This window comes from Podarcis liolepis, assembly GCF_965112155.1.
Source record: "Podarcis liolepis genome assembly, chromosome: 2".
NCBI classification, from domain to species: Eukaryota; Metazoa; Chordata; class Lepidosauria; order Squamata; family Lacertidae; genus Podarcis; species Podarcis liolepis.
Window position 1 is genome coordinate 88463887 of NC_139555.1, and position 15766 is coordinate 88479652.

General features: G+C 42.3%; 1 protein-coding gene across 2 annotated transcripts in view; it reads left to right on the top strand.

Annotated features, from left to right (window-relative positions):
- The first annotated feature begins 3588 nt into the window (after positions 1 to 3588).
- Positions 3589 to 15766, top strand: part of TMCC1 (transmembrane and coiled-coil domain family 1) — a 112654-nt gene continuing 100476 nt past the window's right edge. Inside the window, exon 1 of one of the 2 annotated variants that reach the window (XM_083492785.1) lies at positions 3589 to 3867. The gene's annotated coding sequence lies outside the window, so the exon portion shown is untranslated. The remainder of the gene's footprint in view (positions 3868 to 15766) is intronic. The other variant, XM_083492786.1, reaches the window with a different exon arrangement.

The window sequence follows — 15766 nt, forward strand, 5'->3', positions numbered from 1 at the left end:
AGGAATTAAAATGGCATATGCAATTCAACTTAAAGCAGTTGATGTGCATTGGGGGGAAATAATTATAATAAAACAAAATCCAGCCCCATATGAACTGGCAATGGCTGACCAGGAAAGGGAATACTGTACTGGGGTCATCGCAAATAGCTCGCTGTGGATGTTGACCCAGTGTGCAGCAGCTGTGGAAAAGGGCAGATTCCATGTTAGGGATAATTGGTTAAGGGGTTGAAAATAAAACTTGCAAATATCATAATGTCATTATATATGTGTGACTGTTTTTGGAATACAGTGTCCAGTTCTGGTTTCCGCACTCTGGAAAGCTTGAAAAATGAAGAATGGTGTAATGGAAATTATTAATGGGCTGGAGCAACTCCCCTATTGGGCCTTTTTAGTTTAGGGAGGAAGGAGTAAGAGAGGACATAACAGAGGTGTATAGAATTATGGAGAGCGGGTGGCGCTGTGGTCTAAACCACCGAGCCTCTTGGGCTTGCTGATTGGAAGATTGGTGGTTCAAATCCCCATGACGGGGTGAGCTCCCGTTGTTTTGTCCCAGCTCTTGCCAACCTAGCAGTTCGAAAGCATGCCAGTGCAAGTAGATAAATAGGTACCACTGTGGTGGGAAGGTAAACGGCATTTCCATGCGCTATGGCTTCTTCATGGTGTTCTGTTGCGCCAGAAGCAGTTTATTCATGCTGGCCACATGACCCAGAAGGCCATCTGAGAGGCCTATGGTTGGCCACTGTGAGGACAGGATGCTGGACTGATCCAGTGGGGTGGTTCTTATATTCTTAAATAGGAAGCTATTGCTATTGGACAAAAAGAGAAAAGGGGAAAAAACTATTGGCAAGATTCCAGGTTGATCATGTTCATGCATGGCTTCAGATGCACATTATAAGATGCTAATGGCAAACAAGTTGAAATGCCTCTGGAGATCAGCTGCTGGGAAGCATCAGCAGCGGAGGGCCGTTGCTTTCATGTCCTGCTCATGGGTCTCCTGTAGGCATCTAGCTGTCGTCTTTGGGAAGAAAGCAGGATGCTCGTTTAGGTGGACCACACTGGTCTCATTCTGCATGCATTGGACTCAACATTTTGCTTAAAAATAAAAGGTCAGTTCCTTTTTCTAAAAGGCTACTTGAACTCAAGTAGCTTTGTGTTTCTGTATTGTGTAGCTATTTGGGGAAAATTAATAAGGTATGAACAGAGCTGTGATTTACATGGACAAATGAACTGAGTCAGCATCAGAAGAATGGCTTCAACTTTTATCTGAGACAATCCCTCCCTCCCCCACTTCTGATAAACTAATTGTATGAGACAAATGGATCAAGGGCACTCTTTTCCCCATATCAAATCAGTTTCCACTCAAAGGGGTGCAGCATTCTAAAAATACACAAGACCAGTCACATTGGATAAATATCAGAGGCTCAGCAGAAGACTCGCTTAGGCTTTGTTAATAGTCTTGGAACAAGTTGAAATGTTGTGCAATTGTACCAATTAATACTTGCCACACTCCCACCACACCCATGTCAGGTACAGTAAGTCGTACTAACAGCATTGCAAGAAATGTAGAATCTATTCACTGAAGGCAACAACACCCCAGTGTGTTCTCTCTCCCTCAACCTTCCTTTGTCCATGACCAAACTGTGAAAGGAAACTTGAGGAACAGATAGGACTGCTTACATGTCATTAAAGGAGGGCACAGATTTGCATATGTCAATAGATACAAAATTCAAAATAGCAGCAATCTGGCCATCTTGAGGAAGGCTTTGACCAGGGTGTGGCTGTTGAGTGTGCTGTCCTGATGCTCACAGCTTATGGTCAATTTAAAGGTCCACACCCATTTGTCTTTGTTGTTGTTGTTGTTTAGTCGTGTCCAGTTCTTCGTGACCCCATGGACCAGAGCACGCCAGGCACTCCTGTCTTCCACTGCCTCCTGCAGTTTGGTCAGACCCTTTGTCTTACGGTTTGTATATTTCAACTGGACCAAACTGCCTTTCAAATAGAGGGTGGGATTCCTAGGAAGAGGTTATCAAATGAGAACCAGGGAAAGTCTGCCCCTTTCTCTGGTAATGGGAGAAAGCTTTAATTTTCAGTGCTTCCCAGGATAGTGAACAAGTTGAAAGGGTATCTTTTGGTAGCTAACAAAATGAGCAGAGTGGGGACTGAGAATTAGGTATGTGGGGCAAAAGAGGTATGCACCTTTTGGTTGCCAAGATCATGGTTAAGAAGTATTAGCTCTTCTGAGCTTTAAACACACACAAATTGGCCAGTGTGCTTCATGTACTATTGCTTGTTGTCCAAATTTTAGACTAACTAAACATTAGGTTCATAGACTCTTGTGGCTGAATGACAGATTTGCTTCATGCTGCGATGTTGATTTGTCTCCCTCCTCTTCTGACACCTGATTACTTTTTTCTGATCTGACAAGCAAGGAAGAGGCTTTTTTTGCTTATGGAATGAAATTTCCCCCTTCCCTTCTCCTTGACCACAACAGTTCTAAAGCCAACTAAGCTTCAATATTTGGGGCTGATTTAAAATCTGGTTACCTAAGTGCATGCAATACCAAGCATGATTTTTATGCATTCGTACAATCTTTTGAAAATGTCAAAATGTTTTCAACATATTATGAGCTCATGCGTGTGCATTTGGGGTGAGATATTTTTGGTAAAAGGCCTGCCTCCTCTGGTCTACTTTCTTCAACGAATCATGAATCCCTTCACATTAAGTCTACAAACTTTATTGGTGCACTGATTCATGAATGGAAGCCACCATTTTTAGCTTTGGTGTGTAGAATCTAGAGAGATATCTAATACCTTCTGTAAAAGCTAGGACTTAAAAGTGTTTAAATTGGCTTGTCATGGCTTTTGGGTATACATTACAACAGAGTTCATTGCAACAGCAGAGACTTAAGGCAAAACTTTGATTCCTTGTCTTCAGATCAACAGTAACATGGCAGTATCCGAATAGGACTAGTAAGAACCGGATTCAACTCCACAGTCAACGGCGTGATGTTGGATCAGTCACGATCTTGTTGCGATGATAAAATGGGTAGAACCATGTAAGCCACCTTCAGCTTCTGAGATGAAATACGGGATTATTATTTTTAAGCGTGCCTTCAGTGCGATCCTATGCACGCCTTCTCAGAAATAAGGCTCACCGAGTTATAAAATGAAAAGCGATCGATGACCTAATAAATAATAATAAACGGAGAGGAGGTGGCAACGAACGTGCAATTTAGCCTCTATGTCAGAGGAAATAAAAACAACGCGTGCGCCTCTGAAGCTGCTTACCATCTCACACACCCCCGCCCGAAAAAAAACCCTCTTTCGGACCGAGCACGTGGCTCTGGCGCGCAGCCAAGCGTGTGCCTGCTCCCTGGCAACCGTGGGAAAGAGGAAGCGCCATCCGCGCTTTCAACCACAGAGGCCGAACCCGCCGCAGAGGCGCGAGGAAGCCCCGCCCCCTTCCCGCCAACCCTCCACCGCATCCCCAGCGTTCCAACCCTCCGCCCTCCTCCTCCAATGTCAGCAAGGAGGAGGGAGGGGGCGGGGCTAGCCGCTCGAACGGCTCCTCGCGCCGCCCCTCGAGCTACGCGCGTGACGTCAGAGAGAGAGCGAGAGTTATGTGCTTCTGTGGCTCGCGCCCGCCTCCTCCTCCTCCTCCTTCCCCGCTTGCGCAATAACGCGGCGTCGTTGTCTTTGCCGTGAGGAGGCGGGAGGAGGGGGGGGGAAGAGAAGAGTTGGCGGCGGCGGCGGCGGCGGCGGCGCTGGGAGCCCGGCTGGGATGGAGGACCAGCCGCCGCCACCACCACCAGAAGCAGGAGCAGCACAGGAGTCGTTGGGGCGTCGCCTCCCGCGGCTCCCACAGCCGGTAAGCGACCCTCCAGCAGCAGCAGCAGCGTCTTCCTTTTCCCGACCCGCCGCTTTTCCTCTCTTGCCGCCTCCTCTCCTCGGCCAGGGCCCAGCTGCGCTCCCCCTTCTCAGCGCCCACCCTCAGGGACGGGGTCGCGGGCGAGGAGGGTCTTAATGCACCCCCCAACCCCCTCGGAGGCCGCTTTCTCCTCAGTTGGGGCCGCTTCTCGTGCTCCCTCCTCCTCCTCCTCCTCCCTAACTGCTGCTGCCCCTTCTCGTTCCCTCAGAACTCTTTGCGGGGGGAGGGGGCTTGTTTGTTCCTCCTCTTCTCTCTCTCCCCCCCACACTTCCAAAGCAGCCCTTCTCTGAGTGATCCCCGAAATTAATCGCATCCATGGGAGGAGGAAGAGACGGGCAGGGTTGGGGAAAGTCATGGGGGGGGGATCAGTAGCCTCAAAGTTAGATCTCGTTCTTGGTGATGTTGGTTGCTGCTTTAAGGTTGTGGGTATACTGTATATGTGTACACGCACACATTGTGTGTGTGTGTGTGTGTGTGCGCGCGCACACACACACACGCACCCTTGCACGCATGGGTTTTTAGGCAGGGTGCCGTTTTTAATAGTTTCTATTTTAAACCAGACATACGCTAAAGCGGTGCATTGTGTTTTAAACGGGCTCTTTTGATTTCCTTCCCTCTCCCACCACCTCTCCCGTGCCTTCAGATTCTGCTTTGCAGCATGCCACCATCGCAAAAGTAAACAGATTTGGGCGGCCAGGGTTGAGATTGCATCTGTGCAGGGGCCGGTTTATTTTTCAGTTGCTGGTCTGGTTTTTCGTTGCTGTTGTTGCTTTAAGTAGAATAGTGTGGGAAAGAGGGCCTCCAACACCATTTGAAGGTGCTTTTTCTCTGTAGCGTTGCCAAGGAGTGGGGTAGTGGTTAACTCAAAAAACTAAGATACTGGTACAGCTGTATTCTGGTTTGCTGTGAATTATTAAAGAATTATTAGAATTATGGGACCAGGACCTGGTGTAAGTGTAGTCAGAGCTGTTGGGAGCAGTGACCATAGTGCTATTAAACTAAACATACTTGTAAATGGCCAGCTGCCAAGAAAATTCAACATGATTACTGTTGGAAACACAAGATGAGGGGGTTGGAAAAAAGGAAATTGAAAAGTCAAGGGGGTCATTTCATTCCAAAATGCTTGGAACGTGTTTAAAAATGCAATATTAGATGCTCAACTTCGGTCTGTACTGCTGATCAGGAAAGGTACTGCAAGGACTAAGAAATTGGATAGAGAAATGTTTTGTCCTCTCATAACACTAGAATTTGTGGGCATCCCATGAAGTTGAATGTTGGAAGATTCAGGACAGATAAAATAATGTACTTCATGCAGTGTGTGTAGTTAAACTATGGAACTCGCTCCTGCAGGAGGCAGTGATGTTCACCAACTAATATGACTTTCAAAGGAGTTTAGACAAATTCATGGAGAACAAGGCTATGCTCTGCCTCCGCTATCAGAGGCAGTATGCCTCTGAATACCAGTTGCTGGGAATCTGAGTGGGTTTTCGCACTGAGAAAAGGATGCCAGTTTAGCTGGGTCATTGGCCTGATCTTGCAGGTTTTTTATGTGTTCTTAGGAACAGAATTTCACATTGCATCTGAGTGGAAGTAAAGACTGTTTGTATCATGGGATGTATTATGGAACAGTTGCAGATACTGGAAAAACTTGAGTGGGAGGGATTCTTCTACAGTTGTCAGTGTCTTCTGATAGTTTGCTAACCAACAGCCTACACTGTTCCTTGCATTTGTATTCCGTTAGGTGTACCATTGATGTGTAAATACTTAAAACCCTTGTTGATTCCAGTGATCATGCTAGGGGAGAGCAGAAGATCCTCCTCAAGTGCTGCTCCAGAGTAAAGTGACTTCTATTAAATTGGTTACCCTAATTCTTCCTGGTTTGTTGCTCCTTAAGCAAACCTTTCCCTTTTTAAAATAAATGTAATAATATTTCCAAGCAGAATTAGAAGTTTAATAGGTCTCTAGCATGGGAAGCTATTAAAAGAATTGGAACAGAAAATGTTACCATGGGAGACAGCTTTGAAGAAGTGATGTGGCATTCAATGATTTGGATTTGATGTACTGATTTGGTTGCTTTAGAACAGGCATGTCCAACAGGTAGATTGTGATCTACCAGTAGATCACTGGGCATCTGCAGTAGATCACTGGTTGATCATTGGCTCGGCTCCCCCCAAAGAAGCTGAACAACTGGGGCTCCCCTAAAAAAAGCTCAACATTTTACCTCCTCCCTGAAAAAACTCAACAACTTTGACCTGAACCCCAAAAAGGGGGTAGATCACTGCCAGTTTTTAACTGTTAGTAGATCACAGTCTCTTGGGAGTTGGCCACCCCTGCTTTAGAAGGAAATAGTTTGCACTGAGTAAAGCAACCTTGTGTTAGTCTGCATCCACACTAGGACTTTACTGTGTATATGGGTTGTTTCTCTGTGTGTGCACAAAGATCTGTGCATGCACAGTTTTATTGTTACTTTTTTAAAATTTCCGGTTTTTATATATACTAGATCAAAGAGAAAAATGATACACCAGGGTATTTAAACAACCCAAAATGTATGGGTGTGGCCTTAACAATGATGAAATTGCTCCCCTCGTCTGTTGTTTGCCATGGGAAGCATAGGAGCCACCTCCTAAGGGATTGTGGGGGCTTCAGCCCACACAATAAAATATTTGAGGGGGCTGGTCCTCCACAAAGTTGATGGGCATTCCCATTCAAATGGTGTGTGTGCACTGCATCATGTGTTCAATTATGTGGGGCGGGGTTTAACTGGGCCCCCACAATATTTTATTCAAGTTGGCACCCTTGCTGGGGAGGAAGTTTCTCTTGGTTCTAGTATTGTGGAACTTATGATATGTAATTAGTGTCAGGATAAACACAAGGCCTTAATCATTTTAGCTGTTCCTCCTATTTTGTTAATCATACAAAACTGGATGGATTTGGATTGTAAGTAATAGTGCTATATCTTCCCTGTGGCCCTAGTTGATTTTATTATCTTTTGAATATTTTTAAATAGCTGTTTTTAACAGTCTTTTATTGTTAATCTTAAGGTTTGTTTTTGTTTTTAGTAAACCGCTTAAAGGTGTGTGTTTTTTGTTTTTTACAATCAAGCAGTATATACATTTTGTGAGACTGTGTATGTGTTTCTGTGTGAGACAGTAGACTAATTAATTCAAAAGCTCAATGGTCATGTAACTGGTAATCCTCACCTTCTGCATCAGATTCTGTTTTCACTTGACTAAGCATGCATTTGTGATCTTGATCATTGCACAAGCACTTATTCCTGTGCAAGGAAACACTTTAAGACTGACTTTGAGACGGATCCACATCTTTATAAGAAACGGGGAATCACCCATACCCAGGTTGTTCTTATGACCTCTGAGTTTTACCTAATTGCATCCATGTGTGAGTAATTGGCCTTGCCCTTCCTCTTCCCTTTAGCCGATGGGGGGGGCATTGGGAGAAAGGGGCAGTCCAGTTGTGTGAATGGAATGCCACTCAAGTGACATTGGATTTCACCCACTATATTTAAAAACAAAGCTTTAATTTTGGAAATCCCATTACAGCAAGGAAGCAATATTTTTTAATTCTTGTGATCAGATCTCATAGCTTACCAAATGTGCTCTTTGCAGATATCTAAAATAGTAACACTTGACAACTAGGTTAAAGTAGTGCTGTTGCTGCAACTGTTGGTTAAAGAGCCCAGAACACTTGGATAATGAGAGCGTTATATATAAATGCTTTCTTTCCTTGCCTAGGTTTTGCTTTTCTTTGGCAGAACAGAGACTAGGACAGTGAAGGGAAAAAATGGTGTGTAAATTGAATGTAATCTGACAACATTTCTTTCCTCCGAAGGAGTGCCAAAAGCCCTTAATGACACATGGTTGCATCTAAATACAAATAGCTAAAAACAAATAGCTAAAATGTAAGGAACATTGGAGATGAAATTAGTTGAATATGCACATGTGCACTGAAGCATTGCAATTCTGATATTCTGGTGCTTGCATAACTGACCTCACTTGAACTGGGCTAGACATTTCTAAAAGATTTTTAAAAGAACTCTGGCTTTCTGTACATTTAAATTCTTACAACTGCTTTTCTTGCATGGCAGGTGGTGGTGTATTCCCTTTTTAGAGCTTGAGATTCTGAAGCACAGTAGATAAGTATTTTCTGCAGACAAAAGCATGTTAGGGGTGACTGAGTAATGCCTGATCCTATCACTACTATGGAATTATCAGCAAAAAGTTCATTCACTATGAGAATGAAGTTACAGGGAACAAGGCAGAGGACCTTCTCAGTAGTGGCACCCACCCTGTGGAATGCCCTCCCATCAGATGTCGAGATAAATAACTATGCAACTTTCAGAAGACATCTGAAGACAGACCTGTACAGTATAGGAACATTTTTAATGTTTGATGTTTTATTATGCTTTTATATTTGTTGGGAGCTGCCCAGTGTGGTTGTGCCAACCCAGTCAGATGGACTGGGTACAAATTATAAAAATTATCATCATCAATTACTCAGGAGCAGCTGCCACAAAACCCAGTTATTCCCCAGCTGTGAACCAAGGTCACTGCAGAGCTATGGTGATTCTTCATGAATAGGGAAGTATTCATTGGAGTCCACAAGTCACCACCAGCTATTTAACCCTGTGATTCCCATATGCCTCTCTGACAGTTATAAGATAGATTGTCAAATGTTCTATGTGCAGGGCTCACTTGAGATAGCTGAAAATCACTGAGGCCCACCAGTCACAAAATAGTGGTTCAAGGACAGAGTCAGTCACAGAATTTTTCTTTTACATTTTTTACTCCCTACCCCAACAGGCCTTTCAAAAGTATTTTTACCTGTCAATTGTTTTTCTTACTATTCTTTCACACTCAACTTGTTACCTTATCCTTGATTCCTGCTTCTTTTATATTAACTTGCCCCTCCTACAACATCTTTCTTCTTCTCTCCCCTTATGTTTACTCCCTGATGATCATGATGAATCAAAATAGCACTGGGTAGGCTGTGGCACTGATGCCAGAAGTACCACTTTTGTATCCATCTTCTGTTCTAAAGATCCAGCAGATAAATTTCCATTTTCTAGAGAGAATCTATAATCTCAGCAGGTAAAATGCCTTTTGGAAAACATATATGTTTGTAAGATGGTAGGTTTTGTTCTGAGTTTCCTTTACTGTGCCTTCAGGCCTTAAAATATTGACACTACCTGTTGAGTTTTCTCAGAATAATAGACACTTCAGACCTTCATTTCTTTTACTTTGGTTCTTTTGATGCCTGTTTGTACAACTGCTTTATTGTGGCTGAATGTAGGTGAAATCATCTTTAAAGATATGTTTTTTAAATCTATCTGCAATGGCTCTGCAGCTGTAATGGTGATGTATGCTTATATTTGTGAAGCAATTTATTTTTAACCGTGTCTTCAAATGAAAGATTTATTGCAGCAAGTGTAATATGGTAGGGAAATGAACTACAACCCTTAATGAATACTTATTTCAGGTTCTGTATCATTTGGCTGAATGATAGTAGGATCTATATCTTAAGGCTGAGGGTATCATTTGAAGTTCCTTTGGTAGGTATTTTCTGTCCTACCTTTATTTTAACAGTTAGATGTACTTAGGTTTGAGGGTATGAGATACGTTTAACACCAGAGGTGGGCCTAGTACACTGTGTGTGGACTGGCCCCACCATGCAACAGGCAAAGGAGAATGCGAATAGGCAAATGCACATTTGTATCCTCTTCTGCAGGTGAGTCCAAGGGTCCAAAAATAAACCTGGAGCTACACACAAGTGGTAATAAGATGTGTTATTACTGCTACTTACAAAGTAGTAATAAGTGTCAGCAGGCGAAGCTTTCCTCATAATTTTATTTCCATAGAAAAAGCTTAACGTAATGAATTTCTGCACTGCTTTAGCACCCTAAACCATGGAAAGAACTCAAGTTTCCGGTTATGTTACTCTAGATCAGGGATGGGGAATCTTTGGCCTTCCAGATGCCGCTGAACTACAGCTCCCATCAGCCCCCGCAAGAGAGGCCAGTGGTTAGGGACGATGAGAATTGTAATTTAGCAACATCTGGAGGATTGGGCCACATGTGTTCACACCTCCTGCTGAACTTTTGTCAGTTAAACTTAGGCTAGCAATACTGCACTGAGGGCAAGAGCAGACATTGTATTGCTGATCAGTCTCAGCTCTGTCCCCTAAAGTTAGTACAGCAGCAGTGGGCTGTTTTTCAGGGCTGATGTAACCCACACTTTCTCAATCATAATGCGTCCCCACTCGCCCTTAGGATATAGATGTGTTAATGATGGGTTTTATTTGTATTTGTATTACCGGGTTAAAATCTCTTTTGCATAAAATCAACCCTGTGTCACAAAAATCATGACTTGTGCTTTTGGGTGGGCATCCTACTGCCCAGTCACAGCTACACTATACTCCTGGATCTCTCCTGTTAATTATGGGGGGCAACAATTTCTTTTCTGCCAGTGAAGACAAAAAAAGCAGCTTTCGAGTGAATTGGGCAGTCCCTTAAAATGCACCAGGTCTTCCCTTTTCCATTGTCTTAATCTTAGAGAGAGAGAAAATTCTAGAGTGACACATGCACCAAGGAAGACAAAAAATGCTTCAAAATGAAGCCCTTCCCTGTTGAAACCATTTTTCAGTTTTTGACGGATTATAATTACCTAAATTTCTCACTAGTATTTGCCAGTTACCTCTCTGTGTTTAGTCATTGACTAAGAACGCTGAAAGTCGGGAGCAGGCTGAACCTTAGAACACAGTTTGGAATGCTTTCTGCCCATTTTGCTTTGTAACTTTTTGTTCTGAAGGTGGCTAGATCTACTTTTAGAAAAACCCAAAACCTCAGAATCTGAACCTCCACACATCACCAGTCTACAACACTGTCCCCAACTAAAATAAGGTACTGGTTGCAGTGAAGAAGAAAGCTTTTATAATGACATTATTTCTAACCCTCTGCCAAATCTGAAAGCACAATGGTGCTGCACAATGTACTTTTGTTTAAGTAAAAAGATTTTAAAAAATGAAGCTATCCATTGTAATGATGAGAGGTGTAAAATCAAGAATCAGAATCTTTATTTGTACAGAACATTTTCTATGCCATGATATATGGCTGTTTGTTAGGAGAAGTGACGGCATTGAAATTCTTGCCTGTAGTCTTTTGTATATCTTGCCCATGATGCTTAGTCGTATGAATTAAATACCCAGAAATGTTATTCTCTGCCTTGGTATATTTAGAGATTCTGTAAGTGTGAGATCTGTATTCAGATAGATGCCTAATAATAATAATAATAATAATAATAATTTATACCCCACCCATCGGGCTGGGTTTCCCCAGCCACTTTGGGCAGCTTACAGCACATAAAACATTAGACATTAAAAGTTTCGTGATAAAGGGTTATGGAATCAATCTGTCAGTCAATCAATCAGAACATACACCAAAGATGTATGAGAGCAGATGTTTAAGAGCAAGCAGTTAACATTAATGTGAAATTACACCATATTTTAAGATGGACATGCAATGTATGCATGTATGCATGTAGAAAACATGGAAAGGGGTCCAAGTCACAGCACTACAGCATCTGCACTGCAGTTTGAATCATGCATGTTACTACAATTGTTACTACATGTTACTACAATTACTATTGAGCATGTAGTGCACAGAAAAGATAATTCTTGGAGCACTACGTGAACTACTTTTGAAAGTTCAGTACAGTGGTACCTCAGGTTACATATGCTTCAGGTTACATACGCTTCAGGTTACAGACTCTGCTAACCCAGAAATAGTACCTTGGGTTAAGAACTTTGCTTCAGGATGTGAACAGAAATTGGGCTCCGGCAGCGCGGCGGCAGCAGGAGGCCCCATTAGCTAAAGTGCTGCTTCAGGTTAAGAACAGTTTCAGGTTAAGTACGGACCTCTGGAACGAATTAAGTACTTAACCCGAGGTACCACTGTACAGAGCTAACTTGTCCATAGCTAGATAGCAGCACAGATCTGCAAGGTTCAGGCTAAGATTCTTTGGAAGAATGCCACGCCCAGAGTGATTTCTATGAGTTGTTTTACCTTGTTCTACCATATCTTGAAGTATGCTAGGAATTCTGAAATTAATATGTGTGTGCCCGCTGTGACATTTGACAATCCTTACACTATAAATCTCTTGCTTTGACAGATCTCAGTTGGTCTGTTTTCTTATCTGTGCAGGGCTGACTTCTCACTATGTAAAAGTAACTTTAGTTGCTGAGCATTGTGTTATAAATAGTTGACTGCAAACTAAAAACATAAAGAGCGGGATTTAGACGATCTTGCTTCTCTTCTCATCCTGCCATGGCAAGAGCTAGTTAGGCCCCGGTGACCAAGATTATTGGGCACATGATACTGGAGAAGGATGATCCCTGATCATTCTGCTGCTCTAAACATGAGCGAAAGCTTGCTTTCAACCACCTGGCAGGCAAAGAGGCAGCAGAAGATGGCACACAGTCTCTTGCTAGCTGTGAGCTGAAGAAGATTGTATTATCTCCAACCTCAGTTGGGGAGAAGACCCTACGTTTTGGAGAACTGGCAGGTCCTGGTGACAGCAAACCTTTTTACTTGGCACTCATTGTCACCCCAAATTTGTTGACCTGTGGAAACGAGAAGTGCAGGAGGATGTTGAAAGCAATTTATCCCACAGAATCTTAAATACCCTTTTAGAACTTAAACCTCTTAATCTGTCAAGATTTTAAATATGCAAGGTAACTTTTAAAAAGTTGCAACATCTTCCTGAAGAGCAACAACAACAACATGACCTACGGTGGTACCTTGGTTTATGAACTTACTGTATTTTTCCGTCTATAAGATGCTCCCATGTATAAGATGCCCCCTATTTTGGGGGGTCTCAGATTTAAGAAAATGGGGGGAGATGGCCCAGAGTATAAGACACCCCCTAATTTTTGACATTTAGGAAAAAACCCTAATCTTACACATGGAAAAATACGGTAATGCGTTCCTGAAATCCGTTCTTAAACCGAGGTGTGCTTTCTCTAAGCAGACCTCCCACCGCTGGTGCCCTGCTTCCGTTTGTAGGCCAAGGTAAAGTTCGCAAACCGGAACACTACTTACGGTTTTGTGGAGTTAGTAAACCAAATAGTTCGTAAATAGGACTGTTTGTAAACCGAGGTACCACTGTACTTAAGCAGAGATTGAGCTTTGGTAAAATTTGTTTTGCTGCTTGGATTACGGCCCTAAATTTGAGGCAGATTTCCTTTCTGAAAGGTTAGAAAATATTGCTTTAAGGTGGGTGGTGAATTAAACCACTGCTTACAAAGTTTTTTGTAGGGCTATGCAAAGTGATATGAGATAGCAACATGATAGGAGCTTGGAGACATTTTTTGGGATGACTTGACTACCTAGAAACTGGGAAGATATTCAGCTCGTGTTTTAACATGAAGCTGTCACAAACAGTAATGATTGCCATCAGGTCCACTCTACTGACATTTTGAACTTAAAATGTTCAGTAGGCATACTCTTTGGTGTCAAAACCATTTGGAAGCTGCATGGAAGATTAGTGCAGTGATACATCTACTGTTGCCCACTTGACCTTATCAAATATATTTGGAAGTACACGAAGAATATGAACTCAGGATATTTCTTGGCTAACTGACCTGGATACTTGATATTTTGCTTACTCTGCTATGCTGGTGGTTCAAGGGGGAGGTGAAGAACAGCATTTGGATTGTTTCTAAAAATGACTGACCCCCCCCCAAAAAAACCCCTTGATTAATTTGTACTTCTGTTACAGAGATTATGTGTTGGTAAGCTTTCCTTCCTCTGCATGGAAGGTAAGAGAATGGTGGAGGAGGGGCAGAACAATCCATCCCTCTTCCATGAGCCTGCTGGTCACCTATAACTATCAGTTCTGTTACAGCAAGGTAGTTTTGTAAATCTCTGGGTTCTCCCAAGCACACTGAGAACCTCTTACTTTTCAATGTCCCCATCTTTGATCCAGTTCTTTTGGCACTTGCCATCTCTGTTTGCTATTGGGTGGAGTAATGCACAGTAAGTTCTGCATTAGAAGGAGTGATGCATCAAATGCATTAAGAATGGAAGGAAGCAAAATTCAGCTGGTAATAGTGATGCAATTTGTAAAACACCATCCTAGGTGGTTGGGAGCACCAACTGCCTGGTTGGTGCAGAGACAACCTTATACAGTGGTACCTCAGGTTAAGTACTTTATTCGTTCCAGAGGTCCGTACTTAACCTGAAACTGTTCTTAACCTGAAGCAGCACTTTAGCTAATGGGGCCTCCTGCTGCTGCCGCGCCGCCGGGGCACAATTTCTGTTCTCATCCTGAAGCAAAGTTCTTAACCTGAAGCACTATTTCTGAGTTAGTGGAGTCTGTTACCTGAAGCATATGTAACCTGAAGCGTATGTAACCCGAGGTACCACTGTATCAGTGTTTGAGGACGGGACATAGATCGCACTCCCCCTCTGAAGTTCCAATGTTAGGAAGACACTCCTAGGATTGTCTGATTAGCCAAAACCTACCTGACCCATTGACATGGTGAGGAGCATTTTTTTTAAAGTCTTCTTTATGCAGCTCTTAACTTCTTATTGGAGCTGTATACATGAGTTATCCTCTAATTTTACTGGTAGGATTGCTTTAAAGCAGATCTAAACATAAGGATGTGTTATAATAATTTGAAAACTGCTGAAGAACTCTTAAGTTTGGTACAGGTATATAATTCCGGTTCCTTAACCAACTTATTGTTAATCAGGATTGACACCTAAACCAGATCTGAAACAGTGATAAGCAACTTGCAGTGTATGTACACTTAAACAGCATGTGTGTGTCCTGTATAACTTGAATGTTTGTCATCTTACCTTAACAATGCACTTGGTTTAATAAAAAAGATATATTTAAACAATATTTATCATAGCCTGATATAGGGTGCTATATCAGAACTATGAAAAAGGAGTACATACTTTACTGAGAAACTTATTTTGGGGGAAGGCATTTTGTTTTTTACAGTTTCCTTAAACTTCAAAGAGTGCTTGCTCCAGTTCTTTAAGTGACATAAAATCTGCTGAGTAAACCCAGATTAATTTTTTTATGTGTGCCAACTGTAATTCTGAATGGAATAAAAGTTTTCTTCAGAAAGGCTGTTGTTAAGATTCCTATACTAGGTACTGGTTATGAAAGGTGGACATCAGATTTATTGATTCTTTCTTTATCAGTTGCAAGTTCTTGTGACTTCCAAATGCCTTACTGTGATGAAAAAGCCAGGGTCCTGTAGTTGGCATAATTTCTTTAGCCATCACCTGTTTTGTACTGCTGGATGCAAAAACTGTTGTCTCTCATCTATGTACAGTAAAATTAATCAGACCACATTTCTGCTTTTGAGTTGTGGTTGAAATGGTTTGCTAGCTGCCTCATGGCTGTGTATGTCAATGCTATCTTTCTTCCACATCACAGGTAGGAAATTGCTCTAAAATAGAGTATTGATCAACTTTTTTTATAAGAAGACTGGAGCCAACTGTTCTCAAGGGAACACATGAACAGAACAGCATTACTCTGAAACAAGTAGTTAGCCTGCCTATATGCTATCTTCATGATTTTTATAAACCAGTACGTATCTCCTAGGCATCAACTTCATTTGCATGTATCTATATATCTTTTCAGACGTAGTTGGGTGGGTGCATGCATGCGTGCGTACGTGCATGCACGCACAGAGGGGGAAAAGAACAAAAAAATGATAAATGAACTTGACCAAGTATTTGAACAATTACTGAAATAAGTGTAGCTTCTAGCTTTTGAATTTTACAATTCTTGCTGACGTTCTGGCTGCCTCT